The following is a 19,149-nucleotide window of genomic DNA, read 5'->3' on the forward strand; positions in this document are numbered from 1 at the left end:
GGCCAACTGCCACATCTGAGAGGACTGCGCTACCGGATCAACCCCCTTTCAAATTGTTTATGGAAGGCAGCAATCTCCTCCTTTGCCAATTCCTTTGACTGTTCTCTCACTGGCCGCTCAATTAACAGCTTAGGAGCTCCAAGAACTCTAAGTCCACACTGAAGAGATGCTCCAGAAGGTGGCAGAGAGAGCCAGAAGAACCACGGACACACACCGTAGACCTGCACTACATTTTAAACCAGGGGACAAGGTCTGGTTTAGCACCCATCATATTCAGCTTCGGATGTCTTCCATGAGACTTGCACCCTGATACATCGGGCCCTTTCCAGTCATCTGCCAGGTGGGCTGAGCAACTACCAGTTGCGCCTACCAGCTTCCCTAGGAATCCACAATGTATTTCATATTTCCCTTCTCAAGGATCTAGTCCTCACTTGGCTCTCCAGGAAATTACCCAAGCCTTAAGAGATATCCTCTGAAGAAGATGTTACCTATCAAGTGACGTCGATCCAAGAGATGGGAGTACCTGATATCTTGGGAGGGATATGGTCTGGAAGAGAACTCATGTGAGCCTACCTCCAATATATTGGACAAAAACCTTCTGAGGGAATTCCACATCTCACACCCCAAGAAGCCCAGATCCTCAGGGGGGGATGTAGAGGAGGGGGTACTGTTGCATTTGGCGGACTGCCGCTCTTATCTCTAGCCCCTTGCCCTCAGCAGACACTTCTGATGCCAGGGCAGGCCTCCGAATGGCTGTGTGGCCAACTGCCGCATCTGAGAGGACTAGTGGTTGAGAGAGCAACGTCTACACTGGGCTGCCTTAGGCGTGCATGCGTGCCTGACTTCCTGCATGTTAAAGGGCCCGCAACGAGAGCTGCCCGTGGCGCCCGCTGATGACATTAGGGCTCTCTCCCTATTTAAGGCTCTCTCCCCCTGTACTCCCCACCTGGACAATAGGTCGCCTCTTCGGAGTAGTGCTTTGCTTCAGCGTTCTTCACCCCGACGTGTGTTCCTGGTTCCTGCTGTATTCCTATTCTTCTGAGTAACATAGTAACATAGTAACATAGAAATGACGGCAGAAGAAGACCAAATGGCCCATCCAGTCTGCCCAGCAAGCTTCCCTCATTTCTTCTCCCATACTTATCTGTTTCTCTTAGCTCTTGGTTCTAATTCTCTTCCACCCCCGCCATTAATGTAGAGAGCGGTGGAGGAGCTGCATCCAAGTGAAATATCTAGCTTGATTAGTTAGAGGTAGTAGGAGTAGTAACCGCCGCAATAAGCAAGCTACACCCATGCTTATTTGTTTTTACCCAGATTATGTTATACAGCCCTTATTGGTTGTTTATCTTCTCCCCTGCTGTTGAAGCAGAGAGCTATGCTGGATATGCATCGAAAGTGAAGTATCAGGCACATTTGGTTTGGGGTAGTAACCGCCGTGACAAGCCAGCTACTCCCCGCTTTGTGAGTGTGAATCCTTTTTTCTTCTCCCCTGCCGTTGAAGTTATGCTGGATATGCGTGAAGTATCAGTTTTTCTTTTCCCCTGCCGTTGAAGCAGAGAGCTATGCTGGAAATTCGTGATGTATCAGTCTTTCTCCGATGCCGTTGAAGTAGAGAGCCATGCTGGATATGCGTCGAGAGTGAAGTATCAGGTACATTTGGTTTGGGGTAGTAACCGCCGTAACAAGCCAGCTACTCCCCGCTTTGTGAGTGCGAACCCTTTTTTCTTCTCCCCTGCCGTTTAAGCAGAGAGCTCTGCTGGATGTGTGAAGTAACAGTTTTTCTTTTCCCCTGCTGTTGAAGCAGAGAACTATGCTGGATATGCATTGAAAGTGAAGTATAAGAATGGAGTGATCAAGCTAGTTGAAAGGCATCAGGAATAGAGGAAGGTGGAGGTAGTAATCTGGATATTTGGTTTGGGGTAGTAACCGCCGTAACAAGCCAGCTACTCCCGTCATTGTGAGTGCAAATTCTTTTTTCCACATTTCCTCATGCTGTTGAATCTTAGAGTGATGTTGGAGTCACAGTAACCATGTGTATGTTTATTGACTAAGGGTATTGTCTCCAGGCAGTAGCCATCATTCTGGCGAGTCACCCACTCTTCATTGGCGGCCTCTTGACTTTATGGATCCACAGTGTTTATCCCACGCCCCTTTGAAGTCCTTCACAGTTCTGGTCTTCACCACTTCCTCCGGAAGGGCATTCCAGGCATCCACCACCCTCTCCGTGAAGAAATACTTCCTGACATTGGTTCTGAATCTTCCTCCCTGGAGCTTCAAATCGTGACCCCTGGTTCTGCTGATTTTTTTCTTATGGTAAAGGTTTGTCGTTGCCTTTGGATCATTAAAACCTTTCAAGTATCTGAAAGTCTGTATCATATCACCTCTGCTCCTCCTTTCCTCCAGGGTGTACATATTTAGATTCTTCAATCTCTCCTCGTACGTCATGCGATGAAGATCCTCCACCTTCCTGGTCGCCCTTCTCTGTACCGCTTCCATCTTGTCTTTGTCTTTTTGTAGATACGGTCTCCAGAACTGAACACAGTACTCCAGGTGAGGCCTCACCAAGGACCTGTACAAGGGAATAATCACTTCCCTTTTCTTACTCGATATTCCTCTCTCTATGCAGCCCAGTCTTGAACCTGAGTCATTGTCTTCTTGGTCAGTCCTCCTCATCCACCTTCCAGTGTTCCTCCTTGTTCCAGAGGCTCCTCGTCCTTCATTGTTCCTTCTCCTTGGTTTGGACTTCTGGCTTCTGACCACAGCTTGGACTTGACACTGCTTGACCTCCATCTGCCTCTGACCCCTGCCTGCTTATCACTGTTGACTGATCTCTGCCTGGCCTGGTGCTCTGCCTGGACCTCAACCCTGAATGTACTCTGCCTGCCTCTGACCATAGCCTGAATCTGACTCTGATTGCCTGATGCCTGCCCAGACCGCTGCTTGTCCTGACTCTGTCTTCTCTTACTATGCTGGCCCACATCATCTTCTACGCAACAGATCTTCTCCTCCACAGAGGCTCGTGCCTAAGTCCAACTGGCCCTGGCACCCGAGGACTCAATCTAAGGAGAATGAGGGCTGGTATTGGTGAAGCTCCTGTTGGGCTTCTGCTTCAGCCAGCTCCGCCTGCTGATGGTGAGGACCTGCAGGGCTCCTCCTTACAGGTTGTGCCAACTCCCCCTTGGTCCAAGGGTCCACTTCTGCAATAGGTTCTGGAGGGAATTCTGGTGCACGGCCCCCATCCTCAGGACCATTTCTGCAATGACCAGACTAGCAGCAGTGGGAGGAAGAGTCTATTAATATAGGGTGGAAATCCTTATGTAATTGAAGGCTCATGCTGCCAGGATCCCAGCACTGGTTCCAACTGAACTGCAAGAAAAAGGAGAAAGGAGGAATAGAAAAAAAAGACTATTTCCATCCAACTGTCAATGAGAAGGCTGTTTAAATTTAAATTAACACAAAATAAGGCTGGCACGGTGCTCAGGTGGAATGAGATCTGCACTGCCATGTAGAAGGTCCCCGAGTTGGGTCTTCCAATAGTCCAGGGCTGGAGATCTGCAGAAAGGGAGTCCATGCACTGGAGAAGGGAGTCATGGCCATTGATTGCCTAAAGGTGACACCTAATGGCCAAATTCAGAATCCATGTTTGCAGACTTCCGGAAGGAGCCCTGATGCATGGCCCCTGGCCCAGGACTGCATCAGTGGCCTGTCACTGCAATTACCAGAGTAGGAAATGTTGGGCCATGGGGTGGATGAATATAAAAATAGAGGGGAAATCCCCAGATAATTGTGAATGAAGGCTCGTGGTACCAAGATCCCAACTCTGATTCCAATGAAATTGGAGTACAAAAGGAGCAGGAGGAAACTGCTAGGTAAAAAAAAACAAAACAAGAAAACTGTTCTTATTTTCAAAAGAATTTTGCTGTTTGACACAGAACAGGAGAAACTTTTGAGATCAGGGCCCGGTGTGTTTATGAAGTCCTTGTTCACTCTGCAGGTCGAACCTAAATACTTTTGTTCTCTTTTTATTGTAAGATTTTCTGTGGGTTTAGAAAAAAAAGATATTATCCCTTCCATCTTCCCATCTCACAACAAAGACAGACACACTACACCATTTCTTGCACATTAAAAGAAACATTCCTGTTCTTTGTAGAATTTCAAATGCACGATAGCGCAAGAAATAAAAAAAAAAAAAAAGTCTTTTAAAAGAACTGCTCATGACCTATTTTTGATCATTCTTAGTCTGTGAATTTCCATAAAAGGGGTCTATTTATTAAGGGATGGTACATGGTAAATGCAGTAATGCATGCTATTTACCGCAGCTCCCATAATGTGCAATAATGCACCTTACCACATACTGTAGCTTAGTAAATGGATGGGTGTGTAATTAACTCTGCTTCTTTTTGAACTCAACAGATTCCAACATACATCAGAAGGTGGGGTTAGAAAGCCCAGAATTGGCCTAAGTCTCCTTCCGGAAGGTGAGTCAATACAAGAGCAGCATGGCATTAATTCAGTGTGGACAAAAAAAAAAAAATGAGCACTCTTTCTTCTACTGAGCCACACTAGTGTAAGTTTTCCTAATTATAGAAAGCAAAACTATTTTATCAAGCTCCCTTCTGATACACCCTATTTTGAGAAATCACACATATGTTTATTTTCGGTACTACTATGGATTCGTTTAAGTTCATGTTGACTCTTTTGAAACAGAAAGGATCTGATATGAGCATTTCTTGGAAGAGCTTGCCTCAGGTCTTTTCAGCTATTTCCAGCTCCTTTTCCAGGGAGTCCACAACAAACGTGTTCTGTTCGGGGAAACTCCCAGAATAATTACAGATATAATAAAAGTGCCATGGGGAGAATTACCAGAAGTATAGGGGGTGGAGGCCTGAACCTTTGGCTTCTCTTTCGAAGTGATAGAAGTGGGTATGTACTGGGGCAAATGGCTTCACCTGTTGTGGAAAGGATTACCATTGGGAACTTAGATATTCACTTTTGTTTTCAGACACAGCCTAAGAAGAGTTATTTAAGACCCCGAAAACGAAGACGCAAAAAATGCCCCCAAAAAAATTTTTGTTGTTTCCAATGTATTGACCTTTTCCTGGGACTAATATGGGAGCAGCCATTTTGATCCCAAAGAAAAGAAGAAAGAGAAAAGAGGAATTTAGAGAGAGAAAAGATTGCTAAGCATCTTATAAAGCAACCTATGTGAGGGGCCTACGTGAGGGGATGGAATGGCTCCCTTATTCAGGAAGACAAGAAAGGTTAGAGTTCTTCAGCTTAGAACAGAGACGACAGAAAGGACATGATTAAAAATTTATAAAATCAGGAGTGGGGTGGAACGGGTAAATACTAGGGGACAGTTTTTTACCCTTTCAAGTAATACTAAATCAAAAGGAAACTATGAAACTAACAACCAGCAGGTTTAAGACAATTCATAGAAATTATTTTGTCGCTGAACACAAAATCACGATGTGGAATCTTGCCAGAGAATGTGATTGAGTTGATTAGCATAGCAGGGTTTAAATTAGGTTTGGACAAGTTCTTGGAAGCAATCCATAAGCAGTTATCAGCCAGGAAGACTTGGGGAAAGCCATTGTTTAACACTGTGAGCAAAATATAATGTACTTTTTGGGATCTGCTGGGTACTTGTGACCTGAACCAACCACTGTTGGCGATAGGATGCTGGGCTCGCTGGACCTTGGTCTGACCTAGCAAAGGCATTTCTTAGCCATGTAAGTTTTGAGCTGAAAATAGATACCTTTTACCTTAGGCACCTGAGAGGGACCTAAGGGACTGACGATCTCAAGATGATAGAGCCGATGGAGTTGGAATCAAAGCAGCATTTATTGCAAAACAAAAGCAACTCAAGGGACAATAGAGTCAGTCAGGATTCCCAGCCTCAGAGTAAAATAAAGTATTTTCCTGGCTCCTAGTCACAGCAAAGGTTTTGAATATAAGTGAATTCTAAATCTCATTTCAGAAGCAGGTGAAGCAAAATGCCTCTAGCCTTAACCAGTGTCTCGCTAGCCATGGGCAACTTGGTCCTGAGGCATTCCTAGAGTTTTAAACAAGGATTTTGACTTTCAAAAACATCCAGGATTTAAATTATACCTACAAGTTTAACAGGCCTTAAAGAGCTATGTCAAAGCCACACCACGCTCTCCTTAAAGTAGTAGGGCCGGGCAGGGGCGGCTCAAGGCAATCTGCTGCCTGAGGCGAGGGATGAGATGGCGCCCCTGCCCTTCTCTCTCCCTTTTCCACACACACCCATACATGCATACACACATATACACTCATTCACTTCTCTCCCTCTTCCATACACACAGACACTCTTATTGTCTCTTCTCACCTCATTCTCATTAGCCACAGGAGCCCCCTCTTTCCCCAGGCCCACGGGACATGCACTCCACTTCCTCTTCCTCCTCCTCCAGTAGTGTCGGCCCACTCTGCCCTTGTTTTGTTTTCGGGCACGTGGCCCAACACTGTTGCTTCTCCTCCTGCGTCCTCAGTTTCCCGCAGAGGAGGGCGACGCTCCTGCTCGTCCTTCTTGCCGCGCAGCACCGGGCTTCACGTTTTCTTCCGGGGGCATGGGTGCTGATGCTCCTCCTCCTTAGAGCGTGCGCCTTTCTCTTACGGCCTTCTGCAGCAAAGCACCTGGAGTTTTCGGGTGTTGGCCCGGGGACATGGCAATTCGTTCAGAATTCCGGAGTCTCCAGGCCAAATCCCGAGAGTTCCCAGGTATGAGTGTGAGGCAGACACAAAATGGTAGCTTTCTGATAGGGGTATTTTTTGCCGCCTCAAAATTCTGCCGCCTGAAGCGGCCGCCTCACCCTGCCTCATTCTAGAACCGCCCCTGGGGCTGGGCTATTAGAGAATAATACAGAACTCTGACTTTTACTGTTTTAGTATTTAAGCAGTTAGAGGGCTCCAGCAGATCTTCATGCTATCTATCCCAGAGTGAGGTTTTACCCTAGACAGACTGGCACTAAAAGGTATTTTAAACCAAAGAAAAATCTCTCCGTTTTGCACGTCAAAATTGCCTTACCTGCCTGGAACTTTTGAATATCAGCCTCTTAGTGACCAGAAAAAGAAAAGTAAGATGACATTTACAGCAGGCAGTAAGTAGATCACCCTTTATCAATTAAAGTGATTTTTCAGGGGGAAGGAGTCCCCATAATTGGAGTATAAAAGCCTGTGATGGTCAGTGGTTAATAAACTTTTGGAAGAAAAACATTTTTGTATAATAGTCCAGGCCTTTTGTGCTCACAACCCTGGACTACTGTAATTCTATGTATGTTTGACTTCCTAAAATTTATTTACATCCGCTACAAATACTTTAAAATTCTGTGGCGAGACTAATATCGAGAATCTCTAAATATGAGCATATCATACCAGTTCTCCAAAGTCTTCATTGGCTTCCAGACAGTCAGCGTATAAAGAATAAAATAATAACCCTGATTTTTAAAGTACTACATGGAAGCGCTCCAGAATATCTATCTATGATGCTCAAAAAATATGCTACTGCTCGTTCTTTAAAATCCTTGGCACTACATCTCCTTCATATTCCGAGCAATAAGTCCATCTCCAAGAGACCCGTAATCGGGCCTTCTCTGTAATTTGTCCCTTCTTTTAGAATTCACGACCAGAAGATTTTAAAATACTAATTGATTTTAAAGTTTTCAGAAAAGAATTGAAGGCCTTACTGTTCACTGAAGCTTTTGGCGACTATTAAAACTACCATATTTTTATTATTTTTTTTGTTTTTGTTTTATTTGGATTCTAAAATGTTTTACAGTAATGTTATATTATGTGCATATCAGTACTAGAATATTTTTAGGGTGTTTGTATGTGAAGATTATATTAATTGATTTTATATTTTCTTACCCACCTAACATGACCTCATTATAGGCAGACTATAAATTTGGAAATAAACAAATAAAACTTGGTTGTGTATCCATGGCCACCTCCCCATATCTTTCCTCCCACCCAGTCCTTCCAAGTGTCCTGCATTTAGTAGGAGTCTCCTGAAGTCTACCTACAGCACAGAATGGGAAACACTTAAGAACTTTGTAAACCATCGTGATGGCGAAACCAAACAATGGTATATAAAACTCGATAGATACTACATCTACCGGTTCACCTTTATCCACATGTTCAACTCCTTCAAAAAAGTGAAGCAGATTTGTGAGGCAAGACTTGCCTTGGGTAAAGCCATGCTGACTTTGTTCCATTAAACCATGTCTTTCTATATATTCTGTGATTTTGATGCTTAGAACACTTTCCACTATTTTTCCTGGCACTGAAGTCAGGCTAATTGGTCTGTAGTTTCCCAGGTCACCCTGGAGCCCTTTTTAAATATTGGGGTTACATTAGCTATCCTCCAGTCTTTAGGTACAATGGATGATTTTAATGATAGGTTACACATTTTTACTAATAGGTCTGAAATTTCATTTTTTAGTTCCTTCAGAACCCTGGGGTGTATATCATCCGGTCCAGATGATTTACTACTTTTCAGTTTATCAATCAGACCTACCACATCTTCTAGGTTCACCATGATTTGGTTCAGTCCATCTGAATCATTACCCATGAAAACCTTCTCCGGAACGGGTATCTCCTCAACATACTCTTTAGTAAACACCGAAGCAAGGAAATCATTTAATCTTTCTGCGATGGCCTTATCTTCTCTAAGTGCCCCTTTAACTCCTCGATCATCTAACGGTCCAGCTGACTCTCTCACAGGCTTTCTGCTTTGGATATATTTGAAAAAGTTTTTACTGTGAGTTTTTGCCTCTATAGCCAACTTCTTTTCAAATTCTCTCTTAGCCTGTCTTATCAATGTCTTACATTTAACTTGCCAACGCTTATGCATTATCCTATTTTCTTCTGTTGGATCCTTCTTCCAATTTTTGAATGAAGATCTTTTGGCTAAAATAACTTCTTTCACCTCCCCTTTTAACCATGCCGGTAATCGTTTTGCCTTCTTTCTACCTTTTTTAATGTGTGGAATAGATCTGGACTATGCTTCTAGTATGGTATTTTTTAATAATGACCATGCCTCTTGCACACTTTTTACGTTTGTAGCTGCTCCTTTCAGTTTTTTTTCTTACAATTTTTCTCATTTTATCAAAGTTTCCCTTTTGAAAGTTTAGCACGAGAGCCGTGGATTTGCTTACTGTCCTGGATTTGCTTACAGTCATTAATTCAAATTTGATCATATTATGATCACTATTGCCAAGCGGCCCCACCACCATTACCTCTCTCACCAAATCCTGTCCTCCACTGAGAATTAGATCTAAAATTGCTCCCTCTCTTGTCTGTTCCTGGACCAATTGCTCCATAAAAATGTCATTTATTCCATCCAGGAACTTTATCTCTCTAGCATGTCCCGATGATACATTTACCCAGTCAATATTGGGGTAATTGAAGTCTCCCATTATTACCGCAAAACCAATTTGGTTAGCTTCCTTAATTTCTCTTAGCATTTCACTATCAGTCTCACCATGTTGACCAGTCTAACTTCAGTTAGTCAGCCTGAGTGACTCGCTGCTCTCTTGATTAATAAATGTTGGTACCTAATCAAACCAAATCACACTACCTCAACACTTTTCCAAGGTGAGTAACTGAACTGAACTTTTCAACCTTTTTTACTTAGGTATATATTGCTCCTAGCTTATTTCTAGCTTCTGGCTACTTTTTTTTTTAATATACAAAAACTCTAACTTCTGCTTACTAGCTGCCTTACAGACTTTTAAAAATAAACACACTAACTACTGCTTACTAGCTGCCTTATTGACTGACTATTTAAAAATACAGTCTAACATCTGTTTATTTACTGCCTTACTGACTATTAAAAACACAAACACACTAAATAATATTACCAAATTGTTAACTTTGCCCCAATACTTTTAAAAAAGACAATGTCCCAAGCAAAAACTTACTGATGCCTTTCAGCCACCAGCAAGGTGACCCTCTCCTCTCAGTGCTCCCACTGGATTGTGGGTTACTGAGTTCTTCTCTTGCAATATATAATGTGCTTCTAAGGTAAATTTGTGCATAACAATCCCTTTGGAGATTTACACTACAGTTAGTTGTCCTGAGTGACTCACTGCTATTCTGATTAACAAAGAATGGTACCTAATCAAATCAAACATACAACCTTAACACTTAGTTAGTCAGCCAGAGTGACTCACTGCTCTCTTGATTAACAAATGTTACCTAATCAAACCAAATCACACTACCTCAACACTTTTCCAAGGTGAGTAACTGAACTGAACTGAACCTTTCAACCTTTGTACTTATTTATTTAACATTTTTTATATACCGAAATTCTAGCAACAATTTTGCTAATCATTTCGGTTTACATATAACATTGGAGTGACTTAACATGCGAGTCTTACATGGAACAGGAAAATGAACTTGGAGAAAATTGAATAAATACTAATAACAAATAACATTAAAACAACAACAGTAGTAATAGACATGTTATATACAGGCGATTAAAATGAATCAGTTATGAATAAGATATCTGCAAAATAGACAAGAGGGATTGGAAAATTAATTCTTTAGTTGTTGAGCTAAGAGGTATTATATGGCATAGACCTGGAGGAGGGATTTGTGGATAGTACTCAATCGTAGGCTTGAGAGAAAAGCCAAGTTTTAAGTCTTTTTTTAAAAGTGAGGGGGCATTGTTCAAGCCTAAGATCCGAAGGTAGAGAGTTCCAGTGGATCGGACCTGCAGTGGAGAAGGCTCTTTTGTTTGACGAAATTTTAAGTGGAGGGATTTTCAGAGAGCCTTTTTGCGCAGTTCTCAGTGGACGGGAGGAAGTATGTAGCTGGAATGGGATCCTGAGGTCTAGGTATGAGGCTTTGTAAATGGATTTATGAATGGATGAAAGGGTTTTGTAGGTGTTTCTGTGTTTTATAGAGAGCCAATGGAGATTTTTTAATATTGGTGTTATGTGGTCCCTTTTTTTTGCTTTAGTTAAGATCCTGGCAGTGGCATTTTGGAGCATTTGTAGCGGTTTCAGGGAGATATCAGGGAGTCCAAGTAAAAGGGAGTTGCAGTAATCAATTTTAGAAAATATGATTGTTTGCAGAACTGATCTGAAATCCTGGGGGTGCAATAAAGGTCTGAGTCTTTTTAGAACCTGGAGTTTGAAGAAGCATTCTTTCACGTGTTACTGATAAAACTTTTGAAATTCAGTAGGTTATCCATGGTGACTCCTAGGTTTCTGACCTGGGTAGAAAGAGGAGGTGGTGCCGAAGAATGAGTGTTGGAGAGTTGGTAGTTGCCTTCTTGGGTGATTAGGAGGTATTCCGTTTTGTTGGTATTCAGAACTAGACAGAGATCAGCAAGGAGATTGGATATGGAGAGGAAGCATGAATTCCAAAAGTGAAGTGTTTCTTGCAAGGATTTGGTGATAGGAATAAGTATTTGGACATCGTCCGCATAAAGGTAGTGGGTTAGATTAAGCTTAGAAAGTAGGTTACAGAGTGGGAGCAGGTAAATGTTGAATAAGGTCGGGGATAAAGAGGATCCTTGAGGGACGCCAAGGTTAGAACTGATCGGTTGAGATTCATAGTTGTTTATCTTAACTTTATAGAACCTGTCTTGTAGGAAGGATTTAAACCAGTTGAGTGCTGTGTTTTTGATACCAATCTCTGTTAGACGGTCTAAGAGGATCTTGTGGTTGACAGTGTCAAACACCGCTGAGAGGTCAAGGAGGATCAATAGGCAAGGGTGTTTTTTCTCTTGGTTTAAGAGAATATTGTCGGTTAGAGAAATGAGAAGGGATTCAGTGCTTCGGGATTTGCGGAATCCAAATTGTGTTGTGGCGAGAATGTTGTTATTGTCCAGGAATTCGCAGAGTTGATGGTTGACTAATCTTTCTAGGATTTTAGCTATAAATGAGAGATTGGCTATAGGCCGAAAGTTGGCTGGATTTTCCGGAGAGAGGTTGGGCTTTTTTAGAAGGGGTTTTAGTATAGCGAGTTTGAGTGGGGTTGGCACTAAGCCAACCCCACTCAAACCCCACCCAGTATATACTTAGGTATATACTGCTCCTAGCTTATTTCTAGCTTTTTCTACTTTTCTTTTTTAATATACAAACACTCTAACTTCTGCTTACTAGCTGCCTTACAGACTTTTAAAAATAAACACACTAACTACTGCTTACTAGCTGCCTTACTGACTGACTATTAAAAAATACAGTCTAACTTCTGTTTATTTGCTGCCTTACTGACTATTAAAAGCACAAAAACACTAAATAATATTACCAAATAGTTAACTTTGCCCCAATACTTTTAAAAAAGACAATGTCCCAAGCAAAAACTTACTGATTCCTTTCAGCCACCAGCAAAGTGATCCTCTCCTCTCAGTGCTCCCACTGGATTGTTGTGAATGTCATAATGCTTTTGCATTGCTCCATGGTGAGACTGCACCTGGAGTACTGTGTGCCGCATCTCAAAAAAAGATATAGTTGCATTGGAAAAGGTATAGAGAATGATAAAGGGGATGGAATGGCTCCCCTATGAGGAAAGGTTAAAGAGGTTTGGGCTGTTCAGCTTGGAGAAAAGATGTCAGAGTGGATATGATAGAGATCTATAAAATCATGAGTGGAATAGGACAAGTAAATGTAAATTGGTTATTTATTCTTTCAAAAAAAATACAAAGACTAGGGGACACTCCATGAAGTTAGTAAGTAGCACATTCAAAACAAATCAGAAAACAATTTTTTTTATGCAGTGCTCTGGAATTCATTGCCAGAGGATGTGGTTAAGGCAGTTAGCATAGCTGGATTTAAAAAAGGTTTGGTCACATTCCTGGATGAGAAGTCTTTTTAACCGTGTAGACATTTGGAATAGTCATTACTTTTCACTATACAATAGCAGCATAGATTTATTTAATGTTTGGAATCTTGCCAGGTACTTGTGACCTGGACTGCCACTGTTGGAAACAGGATACTGGGCTTGATAAATTCTCAGTCTGACAGTGTGGCGATTCTTATGTTCTTATACTCTTATGCAGGTAAACTTACATGCATATCGCCTGTCTGTGTGTAAGTTTACCCATGGCCAGTGCTTTCATTAGCAAACTAGGTTGTTACTTTGAGCGTCAAAATTATGGAGGTGGTAAAATCCTACCAGCATAAGGCCCAGAGGGGTGCAGTACCAGAACCAATAAAGAAAGGAGCACTGTGATGAAGCCACCACTGTCAGTAGGAGAGAGCGTTTTGCTGGAGCTGCTTCCAATAGGTAAGCTGAGGGACGGGGTGCATGACTGAAGGCTCGCCTAGGATGCCAAATACTCTTGTGCTGGCTCTGAGTTTCCCTGGACTGAGAAGAGGCACTCTGGGGGGTGGAGTTCAGAAATGATTTGCATTTATGCTTATACTATTGGATTTTAAAAAGTATGCCCATAAATTTTTCCCAGGAAATTTCTACTTACAATTCAGAAAGTGTAATTGTGTGCAGGTAGATTTGGTGGGATAATTTTCAAAGTATGCCAGTCCATTTTGAAAACTGGTGTAATGTATGTGCGCATTTGCTGGCTAACTTCTGCGTGCTGGTACAAAATTACCCCCTAGATGTGCAATCCCAAGTGCAGCCATTTTCCTGTGTGCATAGTGAAAATTTACATTCTCAGGTACCTGCAGGCCCTCATCTCTTCGTCTTCAGGTTAATGCTTGGTTGGATGCACGTTTTGGCTGTGCTAGACTAACTCCTGATGCAATAAGGGGATTAGTGTTTCCAAAATGTGCATCTAAACAAATGCATAGCTAATAGCACTCATCAAATGTAAATTCCATGTAGATGAGACTATTAGCTATTACCTGCCAATTCAAAAAATCGCCGGTAGACCAATGCATCCTTTTTAATGCAGCAAATTTAATGCCAGCCCTGGAGCTGGTATTAGGTCATACTGTGAGTCAAGAGCACGAAAAAACCAAAAAATACTGGTCTTCCAACTTAGTATCATTGCGCTACTAAGTTCTACTGCTTGCGGCGCTTAAAATTGAGGGAAAAATTTAAGAGTTTGATTACAAAAAAAATTTCTGGGCGCACAGTATACACACTGCAGGCATGCGTGTATGTTGTGCATGTGATTTATCTGCAGCGGAATAAAACAGATGCTCATATTGAGCGCCTGTTTCTTAACCCGCACACAGGCAAGCCTCCTGAACGCCCGATGCTTTTGAGTGCTAGGGACGCACAATTTTTGCCTTGCGTGACCTTTTTAACACGGCAGCTCATTAAAATAAAGCATTGCGTGCCCAGGAGAGGTGGATGTGCGTGCATTAGGAAAATAGGCGCCCAATACAAGGGCTTATTTTACCGCGTGTGATATTGCATCGGCCCTCCTGAGAGTGGTGATATTCTGAGCCCTGCAGGTCCTCTGCCCAGCTTATTCATCTCATGCTGTTTTCTGTCTTGTTTCCTACAGCACGGACTCCCAGGACATGCTCTGTGTGGTACAGCACAGCAAAAGGCGTGACTCTGGATAATAACTATAATAAGAGAGAAAACGCTTTTTCAATTTACTGCCTGGATTTTTCCATTTTTGTCATCGAAGCCCTTCCTGATCTCGCTCTGTATTCTTTATCGCTATTTTGCAGGAATTCTTTCAAGTCAGGCTGAAAGGATTTGACAAAAAAAAAAAAAAGCAACCTTTGTATTTGACTGGATTGCTAAAGGAAGAGGTGCAGATTGTGTGCTCTACTGAAAATTACAAGAAAAAGCCAAGAATGCAAAGTTAAATTAGAAAAAGATGCTGCCTCAGGATGGCTGTTTTGCTCTGTTTCCTCCTGCTCATTTAAAATATTTTGTGTTTGTTTCTGTTATTTCTTTGAGCTCTCGCCACAGGAGGCAAGTCCTTAAAACTGCTGAGTTTGCACCCTTCTCACAATTGAGAGCAGTCAAGCAAAAGCAATAATGGAGAGGACCACATTAAAATGCTTGCACCATTTACAATTAAAATAAAATCCAGTTCGCTAATAGAACAGGCCAAAACATCTACATATTTTTTTTGCTCCCCTGTGTTTTGATTTGATTCCTGGGGATAAAAAGAGTATTTAGAGTTTATAAAAGCTTCTCCTTCCTTTTTCTCTCCCAGCATCATAATGGACCTGGGTGATTATGGATGTCAGGATGCTGTGTGCTAGTAAAATACCTGGGCTAGATGTGTTCTGACATTATTCCAGTTTAGATAAGGTGCTGAAGGCCAAACTTGCAGGGCAACAGGTGCGGACACCTTTCTTGTGATGTACCTACAATTACAAATCACAATAGCAAGTATATCTGCAGTGTATTTTTAATTCGGTCACTCAGTCCACCTCCACCATCTGCCACCAAACACCTCCTGTTTCTAGTTCACCACATTCTACTTCCACATACATTCAGGTCGATGCAATATCATGCGTGTAAAAAACGCGCACGTTTTTTGAATGTGCGCATATCCACCTCTCCTGGGCGCTCGATGAAATACGCAAATGAGCTACTGCACCAAAAGGGATGCACAATGGATAATTTGTGTGTCCCTAGCACTCTGCATCGGGCGCCCAGGAGAAATGGCCAATGCCTGGCCAGAGCTTCCTCCCTAACCCTAGGCAGGGCTGTTCCTGATTGGTCCTTTCACTGACATGTGACTATGAATGGACCAATCGGCAGTAACTGAAGCAGTGAATAAATTAAGTGCCCTGTGCGTGCAGGTTACCAAAACGGACACTCAATTTATGATGTCCGTTGTATCCCGCAGCAGCTAATTTACTGGCACAATATGCACACACAGTATACACAGCCCTGAGCATGTTTATTGTGGATGTATATTGTGAGCGCCCAAATTTTTTTTTTTTATGTCAAGAATTTTTTTTTGCATGGTGCTGCTTTCTGTGGTTCTTCCTACTTAGTATTGCAACGATACTAAGTAGGAGCAACCACAGAAAAGCAGTTTTTTTTTGTTTTTAAATTGAGCCCTTGATCCACAGGAAGACTTTAAGCCTGCTTTCATTTTCAGTTCATTTATTAAAACTTAATATCGTGTTTGATTAAATTTGGTACCCAAGCGGCAGGCATAAAATTTGACTGGTTAAAAAGTGTGCCTCAGGCGCACAGGGATTTTTTGCATCGTGGGGGTAATAGCTAATAGCCTCATTTACTTAGAATTTACATGTGATGAGCGCTATTAGCTACACATGAGTTTGGACGTGCATTTTGGTCGCATTGATCCCCTTATTGCATCAGGGGTTATGGATGCACGTCCAAAATGCGTGTCCCAGTGCTCGTTAACCTGTTCACTAGGCTCAGCGCACCATATTGCAGTGGCCTGATTGTAAACTATTGAGTGTATCAGATAGCTGAGTACACGTGCAGGATCCGAGTGGCAGAAATTTTTAGGGTGCCAGGAAATGTTGCCATTATTTACACACAGCAATGAAAGTCATATTTGCTTAGGACTGTAAATCTTACCAATCTAAAATATTGAAATACGCTAATAGCACTCACATACACGTCTTCTTCTTTCTCTGTTTTCTCTCACTATCTCTCCCTCCATCTACTGTGTTGTCTTTGAAATCAATATATAACCTTGAGTTCCCACAGGCTAATGGAATCAGGTCTCCTCTGGCCTCCTTTCTAGCTTTTACCTTGGCAGCAATGGAAGAATTGTGTGTGACTTCAAATGCAGCATTCACCTGTCATTGTGTTCGGCTTAGTAATTACCTCAGGAAGCAGAACAGGCTCTTGAAAGAATTGATCCAAGCTTGACATAAGTGGATGGAAGTTATTTTACTGGATCTTTATTTTTATTGGCTCTGTTGTTTTGATTATTAGATTATATGTTGATTGTTCTTGTTTTAATTGTATGTACATTTTATTTTATGTTTGTTTTTATTTTATGTCTGTTCTTGACTATATTATATTAATGGATGAGTCATTGAGGTCCATGTTCAAAAGCCATGTAGGTGGAGCGCCAGGAGTGGGTAAGGTAATACCTCGCTCCTGGCAGGGATTTGGAGAGTCCGGGGGAGACCAGGGGGTGGGGCGGGTGAGAACTGGGAAACCACAGGTAGGTGGGTGGGGTCAGGGGGGTGGATAAATTAAAAAATTATTGACATCAGTAATGGGGTTGGCAGGCCAGGACATGTAATGATACTTAGAGGGCTTTGCAGAGTTGGGAGATGCAAGACCGACAGGGCCTTGCCTCTAATTTGGAGAGGGGAAGAAGCAAAATGGGCACAGGCCTGTTTACATATGTAGTAGTGTTTTTCCATTTTACACATCTCTACTTAACTGGATATCTTTGAGGCCAGATAACTTCAAAATCTAATCGGCTATATTCAGACGTAGCCGGTTAGTTGTAAAGTTATCCAGCTACATGTAGCTGGATAACTTTAGGCTAGAAAATTCAGCGGGACGTTTATCCCATTGAATATACAGGACAAGTTATCCATCTAACTCTAGTCGGATAACTTATCCACTAACCAGCCTAATGAACATGGATCTCATTATTTATTTTTACCATCCTATGTTTTGTTTTATATTATTGGTACACCGATTTGGGCAATTGTTATTGAAAGGGTGATTAAAAAATTCATAAATTATTTTCACCATCCTACATGCTTCCTCATTTGAACAGAACCTTGTTTTGTCTCCCTTAAATACATAACTCCTGCTGTGAGCAAGCTGAAAAAGAAATGTGCACATGTAGGCCTTCTTTGCCATCAGATCGACCTCTGCTGCACTGGTAGATGTGTTGCCATCAGGATCTATCTTCTCATTCCAGCCTCCGCGGGTCTGCCTTCTGTTGCTGCAGCCATCGAGCTGCATTGCCTCTGGGACCACTGCTACTTCCCTCTGCAGTGCTTCTAAGAGGTAAGTTGATGGTTCCTTTGCCCATGGGGAGGACAGGGAGAGCTGGAGAGCCAGAGGAAAAATTGTGGCAGGAGGGAGAGATAAGAGAGGGAGGGGTGTGGGCAAGGAGAAGAGAGCAACAGGATGCTGTGGGAGCAGGGAGAGGAGGAGGTGGGGGCAGGGGGGGAGAGAGCAAGGGTAAGGAGAGAAGAGGATAGGGCAGGGGACAAGATCAAGAGAGGGTGGGGAAAGCAGGAGAGAGAAGGGGTTAAAGGAGATGAGGAGGTTGGAAGAGAGAGATGGGGTGCCCAAAGGGGGGAGGGGAGAGAAGAGAGGGCTGAGAGCATGGGAAGCTGCTGGGAGCAGAAAAGAAAGAGGAGGGGTTGAGGGGAGAGAAGAGAGTATATTATATTGGAGCTGCAGAGCCTTGATTGCTTTTCTTGTGGAGGCAGCCCTCTCTTCTCTCTCCTCAGCCTCTCCTCTTTCTTTCTGCCCCCAGCACCCCACCTCTCTCCCTCATCCCCTTCTCTTATCCCCGGTCTCCACCCACTCTTGCTCTCATCCTCTTCCCCAACCCCCTGTTTTCTCTCCGCCCTTGCTCTCCTGTCCCATTCTTCTCTCTCCTCTACCTCCTCTCCCTATGGCCTCCCTCCTTCACCTTCTTTCTCTTCAGCCCCCTTTCTACTTCTGCTTACTCTCTCCCCCCCCCCCCAAGAATAATGAAAAAGGCTTGGCGGCTCCAACATAATACCAAATCATGTTGGGGCTGCCAGGCTTCCTCTTCCTGCCTTCTACCTCCTCTTTCCCTCCTGTACCCAACCCCCTCTTCTTTTTCTGTCATGCCCCCTAAGCCCTTCCCCCTGCTCTTAACTCTTTTTTTAAAATTATTTATTAACAAGATAAGTCACAAAAGACAAAGCAGCAGAGTAAACATTGCATTGATAATAAATCAAAAAGGATGGCCTTAAATCCAGGTCAAATGAAGGTCATCTTAAAAAAAAGGATGTGACACATTCAATCATGCAACAATATATTTTTAAGCATTATCAATAAAATTCTGCCAGTCCCAATATTTACCCCACACCCCATCATACTTTGAGGATTTCCCTTTCAGAGCAAAGGGCATGTGTTCTAACACTGCCAATTCTGAAATTGTATTCTGTCAGTAAGACACTTGGGGTGAGGTCTTCCAAACATATGCTATGGTTATCCTCCCATTTAACAGCCAATAATTTATAATAATCTCCACTCAAAGGGGTTGTCCCAATTTACACTACAATATTCCCAATCAACCCCCTCTAT

The 19,149-nt window shown here is 42.6% G+C and overlaps 1 long non-coding RNA gene across 3 annotated transcripts in view; it reads left to right on the forward strand.

Annotated features, from left to right (window-relative positions):
• LOC115090846 overlaps nt 1–19,149 on the forward strand; it is a 52,934-nt gene that overhangs the window by 20,470 nt on the left and 13,315 nt on the right. For 2 of the 3 annotated variants that reach the window (XR_003856529.1, XR_003856530.1), the window contains exons 2-3: nt 4,414–4,478; nt 17,680–17,868. This is a non-coding gene — a long non-coding RNA (uncharacterized LOC115090846). The remainder of the gene's footprint in view (nt 1–4,413; nt 4,479–17,679; nt 17,869–19,149) is intronic. The other variant, XR_003856531.1, reaches the window with a different exon arrangement.

This window comes from Rhinatrema bivittatum, chromosome 4 (genome assembly GCF_901001135.1).
Source record: "Rhinatrema bivittatum chromosome 4, aRhiBiv1.1, whole genome shotgun sequence".
Classification (NCBI taxonomy): domain Eukaryota; kingdom Metazoa; phylum Chordata; class Amphibia; order Gymnophiona; family Rhinatrematidae; genus Rhinatrema; species Rhinatrema bivittatum.